The sequence below is a fragment of the Zalophus californianus genome, chromosome 14 (genome assembly GCF_009762305.2).
Source record: "Zalophus californianus isolate mZalCal1 chromosome 14, mZalCal1.pri.v2, whole genome shotgun sequence".
NCBI classification, from domain to species: Eukaryota; Metazoa; Chordata; class Mammalia; order Carnivora; family Otariidae; genus Zalophus; species Zalophus californianus.
In genome coordinates, this window is record NC_045608.1 from 79,971,421 (window position 1) to 79,985,365 (window position 13,945).

Genomic DNA, 13,945 nt, shown 5'->3' on the forward strand with positions numbered 1-13,945 from the left:
ATGTCTCTTCGCCTTCCTAGATCTGGCTCCTTCAGAGGAGTTTGCCTTGAACATTTGAACCCACCAATCAGCATCACACACCCTCAGGCCAAGGTGACCGCGTGGGTCCAGGGTCCCAGGGGGTCGGAGGTGGGGCTGCCGAGGCCTGGATGGCGTCTAGTGTCCGCCCTCTGGCCACTTGGCTGAGAGCGTGGGAGGGAGGGAGGGTGGTATATTGGGGCCTCCGGGCTGGCCTGCCTCTCACCACTTCTCCCCTGGAATCCTTGGGAGTCTGTCAGTGGGAGATCCTTGTCACCATCCCCTTGCCTCCTCCAGCCCTGCAGAGCCCTACAAGTCTCAGGCGTCTCCATCCATGGTGGCCAGCCTGGTGTGCAGATGGGCAATGACTGCCGGGAAGTCCATTGCCTGGAACAGGCGTCCAAGCTGATGGCCAGACGCCAAGTGACAAGACCCTTGGGGGAGGAGATGACTCTTTCATTGAGACAGGTGTTGGCAAGTATGTGCCCAGGGCAGCGTTGGTAGACCTGAAACCCGCCATCATTTGTGAAGTTTGTACCAGCACCTACCACCAGCTCTTCCACCCTGAGCAGCTCATCCCAGACAAGGAAGATGCTGCCAATAACTATGGCCCTAGGCACTACACCGTTGGCAAGGAGATCATTGACCTCACCTTGGACCAAATTCGCAGACCAGGGCACAGATCTTTAGGGCTTCCTGGTTTTCCACAGCTACGGTAGGGGTACTGGTTCTAGGTTCAATCCCCTGCTGATGGAAACTCTGTCAATTATGACGAGAAGTGCAAGCTGGAGTTCTCCATTTACCCAGCCCCTGGGGTTCCACGGCTGTAGTTGAGCCCTACAACTCCATCCTCACGATGCACACCACCCTGGGGCACTCTGATTGTGCCTTCATGGAACACAACGAGCCCATCCATGACATCTATCGTAGAAACCTCGATACTGAATGCCCAACCTACACTAACCTAAATAGGTTGACAGGTCAAATTGTGTCCTCCATCACTGCTTCCCTCAGATTTGATGGAGCCCTGAATGTTGATTTGACAGAATTCCAGACCAAGCCTCTATTCCCACGTTTACTTCTCTCCGGCCACATATGCCCCTGTTATCTCTGCTGAGAAAGCCTACCATGAAGAGCTTGCTGCAGCTGAAAGCACCAACCACGCTCTGAGCCAGCCAAGCAGATGGTGAAATGTGCCCCTGCTGTGGTAAAATACATGGCTTTGTGGCCTGTTGTGCCATGGCGACAGGATTCCCAAAGATGTCAATGTTGCCATTGCCACCATCAAGATCAAGTGTAGCATCCCACTGGCTTCAGAGCTGGCGTTAATTACCAGCCTCCCACTGTGGTAGCTGGTGGAGCTCTGGCTAAAGTACACCACAGCCATTGCTCAGGCCTGGCCTCAGCTGGACCACAAGGTTGATCTGATGTACGGCAAGCATGCTTTCGTTCACTTGGATGTAGATGAGGGCATGGCGGAAGAAATTTTTCTGAGGCCCGTGCTGACGTAGCTGCCCTTGGGAAGGATTATGAGGAGGCTGGAGTGGATAGTACTCAGGGAGAGGATGACGATGAACAATTCTACCTGTCTGGGGCAATTTGACGCTCTGTTGTCTTGGGACTGTCCTATTTCCATTGTTCTGTGAAGCTGTCCATTGTGGCCCTAATTTGTCAACAGAAGTGATTTTTTTTATTATTATCAAGAGGATATTAAATCGTTTATTGTTTACACATAACAAATGATATACAAGCTTTAATCCCCTCTATAATTTTATCTGATACTTATTCATATTTCAATATGAATTCAATTCATATTTAGATATATGTTCATAATTCAATTTAGATATATTGCATAGCGTGTGCCAACAATCACTGATAACCAAATAAACTCCATGACTTTGCTTGGGTGACCCTTTTAATGGTAAACTACAGGTCACAACACATTAACTGTCAGTTCAACTACACCAAAGTCCGTGGAAACAATGGCTTCTGGGCCCAAGCAGGTTGCAAGTAAATTTCTGATGGAACCTGACATCTCCCTGAAGGAATTCTAACTTCACACTGTTGGGGTAGTTTACCAAGATGACTTCAAGTTGACTAACTTTACACAAGCACATTTAAAAAAAAAGACATTTATCGGGCGCCTGGGTGGCTCAGTTGGTTGAGCGACTGCCTCCGGCTCAGGTCATGATCCTGGAGTACCGGGATCGAGTCCCACAACGGGCTCCCTGCTCGGCGGGGAGTCTGCTTCTCCCTCTGACCCTCTTCCCTCTCGTGCTCTCTATCTCTCATTCTCTCTCTCTCAAATAAATAAAATCTTTAAAAATAAACAAATAAGACATTTATTCAGGGTCATGATTAGACTATTACATTTAGCAATCAACAGCATGGCTGCAAAAAAACAAAACAAAAAAATACACAACATTAAAGCCCTTTGTTGGAATGCTTTATACTTTCCACAGGACAGGAAGTAAAATAACCTGTTATACAATTACAAGTACAGTCCTCAAGTGTTTTGCCCCTCCACATGAGTATTGTCTAAAACATGTCTTCTTTGTAGCAGCTCAGTCCTGCCACCACTGTTCTTGGCTGAATTCACAAATGTGTTATAAGTAGCATCTGTGTCCCTTCTCTGGCTCTCCTCTGCCACTCAGCTTCCCTCCCTGGCAGGAATGAAAATTCTCTGCCACTGCTGCTGGAACCACCATAGCCACCTTGGTTTTGTGGTTTGGCAAAGTATTGGCCTCCACCACCATAGGGGCCAGAGCTGCTGCCTCCACAATTTCCTCCTTTCAAGGGCCCAAAATTTGAAGATGGATTGTTGTCATTGCCAAAATCATTATAGCTTCCGCCACTCCCAAAATGGCTTCCAACATTACCAAATCCATTATAGCCATTCCCCAGCCACCATATCTGCCACCACCTCGACTGCCCCCAAAGCCACCTCGCCCACTGAAGTTCCCTCCGTGACCAAAGTTGTCATTTCCACGAAACCACCTCCACGGCCACCACCAAAGTTTCCAGAACGACTTCCACCTCTTTGGCTGGATGAAGCACTCGCCATCTCTGGCTTAGACAGGGCTTTCCTTACTTCCCACTTGTGGCCATTCACAGTGTGGGATTTTTGAATGACAACCTTGTCTACAGAGTCATGGTCACCAAATGTTACAAAGCAGACTCTCTTCTTGCCACTGCCTCAGGCAGTCATGATTTCAATCACTTCAGTTTTCCCATACTTTTCGAAATAATCTCTTAGATGATGTTCTTCAGTACCTACTTTAATGCCACCAACAAAAATCTTTTTTACAGTTAAGGGGGCACCAGGTCTTTAAGAATCTTCTCTTGAGACCACTCCCCTTATGTGGCCTTGCATTCATGGCTGCATCTACCTCCTCCACAGTGGCAAACCGACAAACAACCCAAAGCCTCCCGAGTGCTTGGTATTTGGATCTCTCATTACCACACAGTCCGTGAGTTTTCCACATTGCTCAAAATGGCTCCTCAGACTCTCATCAGTTGTTTCCAAGCTCAGACTTCCCATGAAGAGCTTCCACGGCTGTTCAGGCTCTTTGGGAGACTCTGACTTAGGTGTGAGGGCCTTGGGAGGGGAGACTTTAATGATGCTTAAGCGCCAGCATCCATGGGCAGAAAAGCTGATGTTTCTTTCTTTCTTTTAAGTTTCTCTTTTAAATGTAAAAAGAAAGAAAAGAAAAGAAGGGAGGGGGAGGGGAGGGGAGAGGGGAGAGGAGGAGAGGAAAGAAAGAAAGAAAAAGAGATATCCCAAGTAAATGCTATTCATAAGAAAGGTGAAGTGGCTATATAACTGATATCAAAGTAGACTTCAGAACCCAAAGTTTTATCATGGATCAAGGAGGACATATAATAATGATGAAAAGTCAATTCATCAAGAAGACATAATAATCTGAGATGTTTATGCCTCTAATCTGAGCTTCAAAAACAAGTGGGGGGGAGGGTTGAGAACCAAAGGAAAAAATAAATAAACCCAGTTTCTGTAAATTTCCAGTTTTCTCAGAACAAGTAGACAGAAAATGACATTTCAAACAATTTGACCTAATTGATAGTCAAAACCCACTTCACCCAACAACGGTGGAAGATCATATAGAATATTCACTAGGATACACCATGCACTGGGCCAAAAGTAAGGCAAGTAGATAGTTCTGGCACTCGAGAAATTCAAAACAGAACCTTCTGTTGACACCGGACAAGTATTTTCACTCAAAAAGTTATCGAAAGGAGCGGGTGTGTGTGTGCGTCCAGCAACGGCCTGGAATGTGAGGTTAGATACTCTCCCAAGCAAAGAATAGCAAGTGACGAGAGCAACAGGTGCAGTGCCCGGGACACTGGCTACTTCCACCCCTGGAAGGGACGCATCAAGGCCGGAGACAGGGCGACGGCGGGCAGCCTGCAGCAGAATCCCGGAGGAGGGGCAAGAAAAACTGGCTGCTGGCCGGGCAACTTTGAAGGAGGATTGTACGAAGCGTGCCGGACGGTATACTGTGGTGACCTTTGCACAGTAGTCCACGAAATCCCCCACGAAGGTCCTCTTCTGGTTAATTCCCGGGCGGCGGGGCATCCACCTTGCTCGGGAGGCCGGGTCGGCCAGGGCTGAGCGCGCGGGCTCCAGGCGGCCGCCGGCGGGCGGGCGGGCTAGGCCGCCGCTGCCCGCCCTCCCCGGGAAGCCGGCGCCGGAGGTCTGGGCGCAGACTGGTCCGTGCCCGCGAACGTGGACGACACCGCAGGTCAGGCAACCCCGTCTGCCCACTGGCCGCGTGCAACACGAAGAGCCAAGGCCTGGAAGCTCCGGGCTCACTCACGCGCCCGCTGCTGCAGAGGATGCGGACGGCGGGGCGGCGCACCCTCAGATCGCCCCCAGCCACCCTCACCCACCAGCGGCCCGGGTCCGCCCGCAAACCCGAGGAACGGAAGGGGCGCGCCCCGCGCTCGGGCACCACCTGGCGGGCGCGGCCCGGGCCGGCGGGAGGGGGCGCCGCGCGGGCGGGCGGGGACAGGTGGAGGGGCGGGGTTGGGGCGGGGCCGGGCGCGGCGGCGGGGCGGGGCGGGCCGACCGGGAGGTCCCAGACAGCCGCGCAGCCCGGGCCGCAGAGGCCGCAGAGCGCGGCGCCCGCCCGCCCACCGCGCCATGGCCCCGCGCGCCCGGCGGCGCCGCCCGCTGCCCGCGCTGCTCACGATCTGCGCGCTGCTCGGCCCGCTGCAGGTAAGGAGGCCGCCCGGCCGCTCCCGCTCCCCGCGCACCCGTGCCCGCGCGCGATGCCTCCTCGGGAGCTGGGGAGGGTCCCGGGCGCAGGGGCTGCGAGACGTCCTGGGACCTCGCCGAGAAGCAGGAGACGGCGGAGGTGGACGGTGGAGGGACGGGAAGGGCGAGTGGAGCGGTGTCGGGGCGCAGAACCCGGAGTCGCGGGGCCCCAGCACCCGGACACGGGCCTCCAAAAGTCCACTTCGTGGCAGGCTTTGAGGTCACTTATTCAAGTTCCCACGCAGAGTAGCTGCCGTGCCGACACGGCCCCTGTCCGCCTGCGAACGGAATAAGCGAGGGCGAAATTCAGAGCCGCAGACGTGCCCACATTAGCTAAGCGCTCCAAATACGACCTCTCCTTCCAGGCCATTTTGGAGTCCCTCGGGAGCGCTAGGCCGTTCCCTGTACCTGGCTTCGCACCCTCTCCCCACCTCAGTTTCGTTGGTCACCTGAAGACGAGAGAGCGAGGCTCGTCGCCTCAGCGGATGTCTAGAGCGCGCAGTGAAACAGAATTTGGCAGTTTCTGCGGGAAAGCTGACATAAGATTTCCTTTTTATGCCCCCCCCCCCATTCTGTGTTTTCTGTCTCGTCCTCCCCTCCGACTCTCCCCACTGACAGCTTAAGGTCCACCAGGTCAGGTTCTGGCTCTCAATACCCATAGAATCACTTGTCCTTGGAAACACTTTGATGACTTTAGGACAGAATACTGTTTGCAATTGGAGAAACCAAGGCCCATGGGGTGCTTCAGGCGGGGGGTCGGGGGCTGGGGGGAGCCCGAAACTGAGCCCCGCTGTGCTTGAGCTCAGCCCGGGCTGGGGCTGGGATGGCAGGCATGCCCAGCGGCGCGGGGCTCATCCTCGCTGGTGCCAGCCCTTCTGGGGCTCCCCAGCCCGGGATGCACCTGGGGCTCCCCACGGGGGCCGTCCGCCCTTGCCTCGGGAGGGCGAGCCTTCAGCGTGCCAGATGATGAACATCCTCTCAAATCCTTGTTGCCGCCTGGTTTTCTCAGAAAGAAATTTCTTTACCACATCACTCAGCACAGTTGCCAATAAATAAAGCTGATTCCTGATTTTCTGACCTCCTGGAGGAGAGCTATAGTGCAACAAACCCAGCACCACAAGTACTATAAAACCCTTGTATGCTTGGAAGTTTCTCAGAGGGAAGAGTAAATGGTGGTGGTTTTCATGGTTTCGGCAGTTTCAGATTTCCCTTCTGTTACAGTTGGCTGAGGCTGTTGACAGGGCTCCGCAGAATGGCCCAGAACCCCGTGAAGACGGGAGAGGCACTTGTAGCGCTGTGTTTGGGGTGAGAGATGGGCGGGGGGAGGGAGGGGGAAGCTGGCTTGGGATTTAAAGTCTTGACAAAAATGATAGGAATATGCTGTAGGCTGGAGCAGAAAACTCTCCTGAAGGTTCATTCTATTTCACCCTTATGGGTATGGGTCTCTTAGAATGGCTGAGGGAAAAGAAGGCGGAAAAACCTAATGGAATTTTTCATTTTAAGCACGTCAGGTGTTGCTTAATGAAGTGCTCGACAGGTTGGACAGGGTGCTACCTTATTTGAACTAAAGGACCAGGGTGCCCGTGAACGGTTAGCTACCTGAGAAAAACCTACCCAACTCTGCAGTTCCAAAAAAGCATCTCCCGCTGCTCTTGCAAAAACTACATACATACATCTATTCATTCGATGCAGTAGGTTCTAATATGAACAGCAGATGCTGTCAAAACAAATTTAGTTTTTTGGAGATAGCTTTCAGCAAGTGCTATTTCCCCTCCCTTTCCCTTTTGGCCACTTGAATTAGGTGCAGTTTTGAGTCATACCTAAACAGGAAACCAATGATATCACGACAGTTCTAATCAAATGATAGAAGTCTGTGCCCAGTCCCACCAGTGGAGATCCATTAATTCTGAAAGGCGGGGCTGGGCGTTATAACAGTGGCAGTATTACCCCCAGATGGTAACGTGTTATGTTCAGTTGTGGCATGTGGTTCTCTGCGTGTTTCATTGCTTCTTCGGCCAACCGATTCATTTGTTCAAAAAAAAAAAAAAAAAAAGAATGGCATTGGCAATCCACTGGTGTTAGTTATCACACCCTGGGCAAGGCTTGAAGAACGGCTTAGTGAGAGGCAGGGCGTGTGTGTTGGTTTCGTAAAATCACTGGCAAAGCCGGCTTCTAGAAAGTGCTTTGTCTACAAGTAGTGTATTTCGTTTCATTGACATTTTGGTAGATTGAAACGTCCCTGGAAGGCTGAAAGTTTTGCCTTTTAAAATGTTCCTGTGAGGGGCGCCTGGGTGGCTCAGATGGTTAAGCGTCTGCCTTCGGCTCAGGTCATGATCCCAGGGTCCTGGGATCGAGTCCCATATGGGGCTCCTTGCTCAGCGGGGAGTCTGCTTCTCCCTCTCCCTCTGCCTCTCCCCCTGCTTGTTCTCTCTCTGTCCCTCTTGCAAATGAATAAATAAAAAAAAAATCTTTAAAAAAAATAAAACGTTCCTGTGATTAGATCTCTGCTCGTATCTGGGAGGGAATTTGTTTTCAGTGTTTGCCCACGACAAAAACATTTTATGATTTTATGTTAATAGTTCTGCTGTTTATTCCCAGTAAGAAAATAGAGAAGCTCGCTGTTTTCCTTAAGGTCACTGATTGGAAGTAGCCATGTTTGTCCCCAGTTATCTAAGACCTAAGGGCACATTCATTCAGACCTAGGCCAACAAAGATTTATGGCCTGCGACGCCCACACCGTGCTAGGGAGAAACAGGAGGAAGACAACTGCGTTCATGGGCCACTGTCTAGTCAGAGGACTGGACGGGTGAACCTGTAATAATAATAATAAGGCAGCACGTGATGACGGACGTGCGGAGTGGGGGCGGGGGAAAGGAGGGGAAGAGTCCCGGCGAGAGCGATTGGGGTGGGCTTCTGGAGGAAGGGTTTTTTTTTTTCTGAAGAGGGCTTTGCAGCACAGATGGGAAGTCAAGGGTCAAAAGAGGGGTTGATGCCAAGAAGCTGTTGGGGAAGGAAAGCTTTCTAGTCGAGAGGGTGGTGTGAGTGGTTCAGGCCTAAAGGAATCTTGAAAAAACAAACCAAAATAACCCACGTTGGTTTTTTTTTTTTTATGACTTTACAGATAGTACAAAGCACTTAATTCAGGAAAACCCACAGCAGACAAGACATGAAACATTTACAGTTTTTGAGATAGCTCCTGTACGACCCTTGCTGAGGTGGTAAGGTAGAGTGATCAGACAGATAAGCCACAGGGCCCTGGAGAAGCCGGTGGGGAGACCCCACGGAGGAAATCCCCTAGAGTGGAGCTCCAGGCTATAGGATAGGCACCTGCTTGCTGTCTTCCTGCCCCCTCCCATCCTAGAGAGAAGACTTGGCTATATGTTAATACTTGGTTTGGAGAACCACAGACATGTAGATCAGTGGTCTTTTAGTCCATTCTGTTGATAACAAGTATTTCAAATGCCTCGCCTGTTACTTCCTTCCCACTACTCCCCCCGCCCCCAAAATGACAAATCTGTAATATAAACACATTCTCTGTGTTGATAAGGAAATATGAGCTTGCTTTTTCAGTTATCTACCAGAAATTCTTACACCAGGAAAACTGAAACAATAAAGGTGTATCTTTGAAGGTCAGTAAATCAGTGTTTTATGAGGCCATGAAAAGGGGAGTTCCAGACCAGGGCCTCCTTTGCAGAGAGTGTTGTGTTAAGAAGGCGCTGCATGAACTTTATATGCCATGTCAGTATTAAAATTTCCCTCATTGTATTTTCCCATTTTTGAAGTACAGGGGAAAACAATATTAGTGTTTTTCCCACACGGTGTGTCCTGGTGTGTCCAATGGATGAGGAACGTTGTCTAGGCCATTTTTGTTTTGTCTTGGTTTGTTTGTTTGTTTGTTTGTTTGTTTTTCTGATACGGCTCTCCAGGTGATTCACTCCCGAGGGCACCTACCTGCCTGGCCAGGTGGCCTCCCTAGACAACCAGTGGCCTGTCTGCTATCTCCCTGCAGCATCCTGAGCCCAGCCCACAAGGCAGGCACCCCTGACTGAGCCTAAGGCAACCTGGCCTCACCTCGAGGCATCCAGAGCTGGCCTGGGGAGCATTCTGCCCAGCAGGTGATTCTCCCTCAAAGCACCACACCGTTTTGCTCTCCACCTGGTTGGTAGGAAGTCATTCCCTTTCTCTTTGTGTTTCCCTCTGCTTGCAATGAGTGGGCTTCCTGTAGGATCCACCTCTAGAAACTCATTTCATTCTTTCTGCCCCCAAAACATTGAGCCCGAAGAAACCAAGAAGGAGACAGGGGGCTTCAGCAAAACAAAAGACTTGGTCCATCTAAAGTTCTTAGTGAGCTTTTGAGGTTGAGCCCCGCGTGGGCGGCGAGTGAGATTACGCACAGCCCCATATCTCTGTCCTCATTCTGAGAGACGCACTCAGTCTGTTTCCTGCAGCAAGACCGGCCTGCCCGCGCGCCCCTGGGAGGTTTCCCCTCTGTCTCCGAAGTCAAGGGCTGCGGGGTGCTGCTGTGAGAAACGGCAGCACCCCCCATCCCCGTCATTCTTTATGGATGTGTGCTGATCACTTGATATCTGTATTTGCTGTGTGGGACCCTCCTCTTTCAGCCTTTGATGTCTGCGGGCTGCCACATTCAGGACAGGGAACCCAAGAGTGAGAAATAACACTGAATCTGTGTTCATTTATTTCAACAAAGTGAGCACCTACTATAGCATGTGGGACACTCTACAACAGGCTGGGGAGACAGAGACCAGGGGCATAGGCCCCCCGGCCCTTCTCCAGGAGGCACACAGCTAGACCTGAACCCAGAGGATTAGGGGAGACCTGTTTACTGAGAGCCTTTTCCATGTGTGGTGGGCACCCAGGACAAAGAGTGCTTTAACCTGCCTGAAAGAATATCTCCTTCTTCCTTACCATCCAGTCGTGTATGTCTGAAGCCCAGAAGGGGAGACAAGAGGGCAGCGTTTGGTCTGGGGGGCCAAGGGTGGCTGGTGCCAGGAGACATGACAGTGCAGTGTTTTCAGGGAACTCTAAAAAGGACAGCACTCCTGGACTCCCAAGGGCATGGGGGAGAGGGAGAGAGAGAGAGCCAGCGCTCCAGGGCCTTATATGCAAGCAAAAGAGTTCAGATTTTATCTTGCTGCATTGTGCGCTGGGGAGGGTCATGATCAGATTTGCACGTTTCAGGGAAGGGTGTCCGGGGGTGGGTCCAGGGGCCTGTAAGGAGGCCACTGCCCTGGTTTGGGGGAAGAGCTAGTAAAGGCTTGAATCAGGTCGGTGTAGTGGCAAAAGCAAGGAGAAGCCAAGTGCAGGAGTGATTTCGGAGCCAGCCGAGTTGTGCTAGGCGCCCACAATACAGGGGCAAAGGATGTGGTTGGACCAATTACTTAAGAAAAAAAAAAAAAGATGTGATAGATGTCAGAGTAAAATAGCTGACCATTTGAATTGTGTTTCTCACAGCTATTTAAGGAGATTTCTGTCTCAGGTTCAAGTCAGGAAGGATTTTTTTTTTTTTTTCCCTAAACCAGCATTAAAGGAGGATGAATTTTAGGCCATTGAATCCCAGCTGCTTTGGATTATTTTACTGTGAGGCAGAGACAAAAATTCTTCACACCCCAGCAAGGTAAACAAGCTAAGAGCCCCAAGGCCCCGGGATCCATGGAAATTTGTGTGCTCTGGAATTTAGAGCCATTTCCTGACCTAAAGGTGTCTTTGAATCAGAAGTTCAGGATGTAGGCAACATCAAAACTCTCAAACTCAGGACTAAAGAGAGATAAGCAGCCAGGGATCCCAGAGGGTCCATCATTAAAGCAGGTGTGACCTGACCCTCAGTTTTCCTGCACTGGCCTTAAATATGTCACCTGCCCCTAAATAGAAGCAGTGTTTACCTTGGAACTATGGCTCAGCAAACCCTTTTCGCTCGCACGAAACACATTTTCCCAGTGGATTGCTAGTGCCGCAGAGGAGCGTTTCCCTTTCTCTCTGCCCAGTTCCCTTCTGCCTCCCCCGCCACCCCCCCAACCCCCCCCCAAAAAAAATCTAGCTGAGCAGGTGACACGGAGACCCGTCTGGCACCAGCATGGTCAGAAAGCCGCCAGGTTTCAAAGTGGAAGGAAGAACTGCCTGCAAAAACTATCCTTCCAGTTTATCAGAGTAATAATAACTTATTACATTTCCTGTTCACTGTTGAGAGTGCAAGAGCCACTTCCTCCCACCACCAGAAATTTGAAGACTTTCCATTAAAAATGAGGAAGAAAAACCCTAGCTTTTCGTGAATGTGATGGTTAAACCTGGCAAGTGGGAAGAGAGGACTGTGGTGTTGCATAAATCCTACTAGCCCTGCAGGGTTGGCACATGTGGGTTCTCATGACACCCCCCCAGAGGGAAAACCAGCCACTTCCCTAAGGTACTGATTTTTTAAAAAAATATTTGTTACTCTTTGTAATGTAGTTAGCAGCAAACTTAACAGTGTGTATCCTTAAGTAACACAAACAGCTGCCAAACCCATATCCAGTTAGAAGAAACCTGTAAAGAGCCCTTCCCTCCCTCTCAACTTTGTACCCAAGATATAAAAGCAGCAGCGCATCTAAAACTTTCATGGTTGAGAATCTGTTCCATTTTAGAGCAGAGTAGAGATTATTCACATGCACCTTTGCCAATCCAGTTCACTGTTAATAATTCCCAATATCAGGAACTTCCCTATAGCAGACCTAAATCAAATATGTCACAATTTGACCCCATTTCCTCAAATTTGTTCTTTCAGAGGGGTAAAGATCAGTTGGTCAATGTTCTTTATTTTAATGTTTCCATTGTTGAAGATTGTTACCCACAACTTCCCTCTGCCCAGAGTTATTCATTCTGGTTCCTTTAACCTCTCTGTCAGCTTTTTTTCCTTTCAATCCAGTGGATCCTGATTTTGTACTTAGTGGCAAAACCCCACAAACACACAAACAACAGGCCAGAAGACCCCGTGGAAAATGCCAGACGTCTGCCACCCTGCCCATGACCCGGAAGGCTCCCCATCTAGGAGGGCAGACAAGACCGGACAGTCTGCACTCCTTGCAGTGACGAGGGTCTAAAGCCCCACAAAAGAGGAACACGCAAGATGGCCAGAAGCACGGGGTGGGGCAGATGCACGGGAGCAGGTAGTTCCTGACCTGGTCCTGGAGGGTGGGGCTGTTTCTGAGGGCAGGCAGCAGGGCACGGGGCAGAGCACACAGGGGAAAACTGAGTCCAGCCTTGATGTCTGGAGTCCAGGGCTGGCTAGAGAGACCAGGGAAAGATCAGGCCGACTTGGCAGAGGAGGGGGCGTGCGCTGGTTAGTCGTGAAGAGCTGTGTGAACAAACCTCAGGAGCTGGGACTCTACCCTGTGGAGAGTGTGGTCCCTGGACCCAGCATCCACCCTACCTGGGAGCTTGTTAGAGATGCACATTCCCGGGTCCTACCCCGTGTCTATCGAATCAGAACCTCGGGAGGCAGGGCCCAGCAATCCAGTTTAATAGTCTCTCCAGGGGATTCCGATGCACCAGTAAGTTTGGGAACCGCTGCTGGAAACCCTGGGATTCCCTAAAAAGGTTTTGAGCTCAGCTCTAAGTTAATATCATAGGATCGGTTATATTAAAAACACCTGCCGTTTGTTGAATTCCCCCCCCCCCCACCGTGTGCCGGGATGTGCTTGGTGCTTTACATGGATTCTCTCTAATCCTCACTCCACTTTTTAGCAAGAGGGAGAGGTAAGGGGCCCAGCTGGAACTCCTCCCAAGGGTCCCCTCCAGTGACATGGCCTTACCCCCCTCAGGGAAGGTGCTTATGCAGTCCACTGCATGACCGGGTGGGGATGGGGAGAAGACCCTCCAGGCGTGCTGGGACAGAAGCAAGCTTTTTAGTGTTTTTGGAAATACCATAACCAGGCTCCAGGGTACACACTCATGAGAGTTTTCTTTGGTTAACTGTTGTTATGCAAAAAGAAAAATGCTGTGACTTTAAGGCCAGCCAAGTTTAAACCAGCACCCTGAACACCCGGCACCGCGTCCGTGGGCCAGTTGATCCCTGACTCAGGAGGAAAAGAAATGTGACATATTGAATCACCTCGGCCACTTCCTGATGCAGAGGCATCTCTGACTCCTCTGTGCTCCCCCCACCAGGAGTACACTGGACCATCGCTCTGCTCCTGCCAGGACAGGTCACCGTCCTGTGTGTGTCCCCCTCCTGCCACCTGCCTGGCTCTGTGCTGGATGAGGTGGGCTGGAGGGGAGACAGGCTGAATGTAGCTCTACTATCTCTTTAAAGGCTCTATATGTCTTAGCATTACTATAATTACAGTGAATCTGGGGACTCCTCTCTTGGCCCAAATGACCTGACTCCAATTTTGATGTCTCTACCATGGCATGCATCTAAATCCTTCCTATTAATGACAGCTGTTTTTCAGTGCCGTAAAAGTCACTGCCCTAAGCAGTGGAGAAAAGTTCCAAACAGAAAGAGAGTCAGAACATACACAGCCCCTGGTCACCATTAGGTCTTGCGCTTTCCCCTGGAGTGAGGGAGGGAGCCTCCAGTGGGGTTTGTATTACTATGCACAGTAGCAAGAAACCTAGACACAGACCCCAGACCTCTGACAAGGGAGTGTCAGATACAGGGGC

The 13,945-nt window shown here is 50.8% G+C and overlaps 1 protein-coding gene and 2 pseudogenes across 1 annotated transcript in view; 2 read left to right on the forward strand and 1 right to left on the reverse strand.

Annotated features, from left to right (window-relative positions):
* Positions 1-1,621, forward strand: LOC113912391 (annotated as a pseudogene).
* An 838-nt stretch (positions 1,622-2,459) lies between these two features.
* On the reverse strand, positions 2,460-5,181 carry LOC113912392 (annotated as a pseudogene).
* Positions 5,182-5,217: 36 nt separating this feature from the next.
* Positions 5,218-13,945, forward strand: part of TNFRSF11A (TNF receptor superfamily member 11a) — a 56,783-nt gene continuing 48,055 nt past the window's right edge. The window contains exon 1 of the mRNA XM_027577014.2: positions 5,218-5,254. The gene's annotated coding sequence lies outside the window, so the exon portion shown is untranslated. The remainder of the gene's footprint in view (positions 5,255-13,945) is intronic.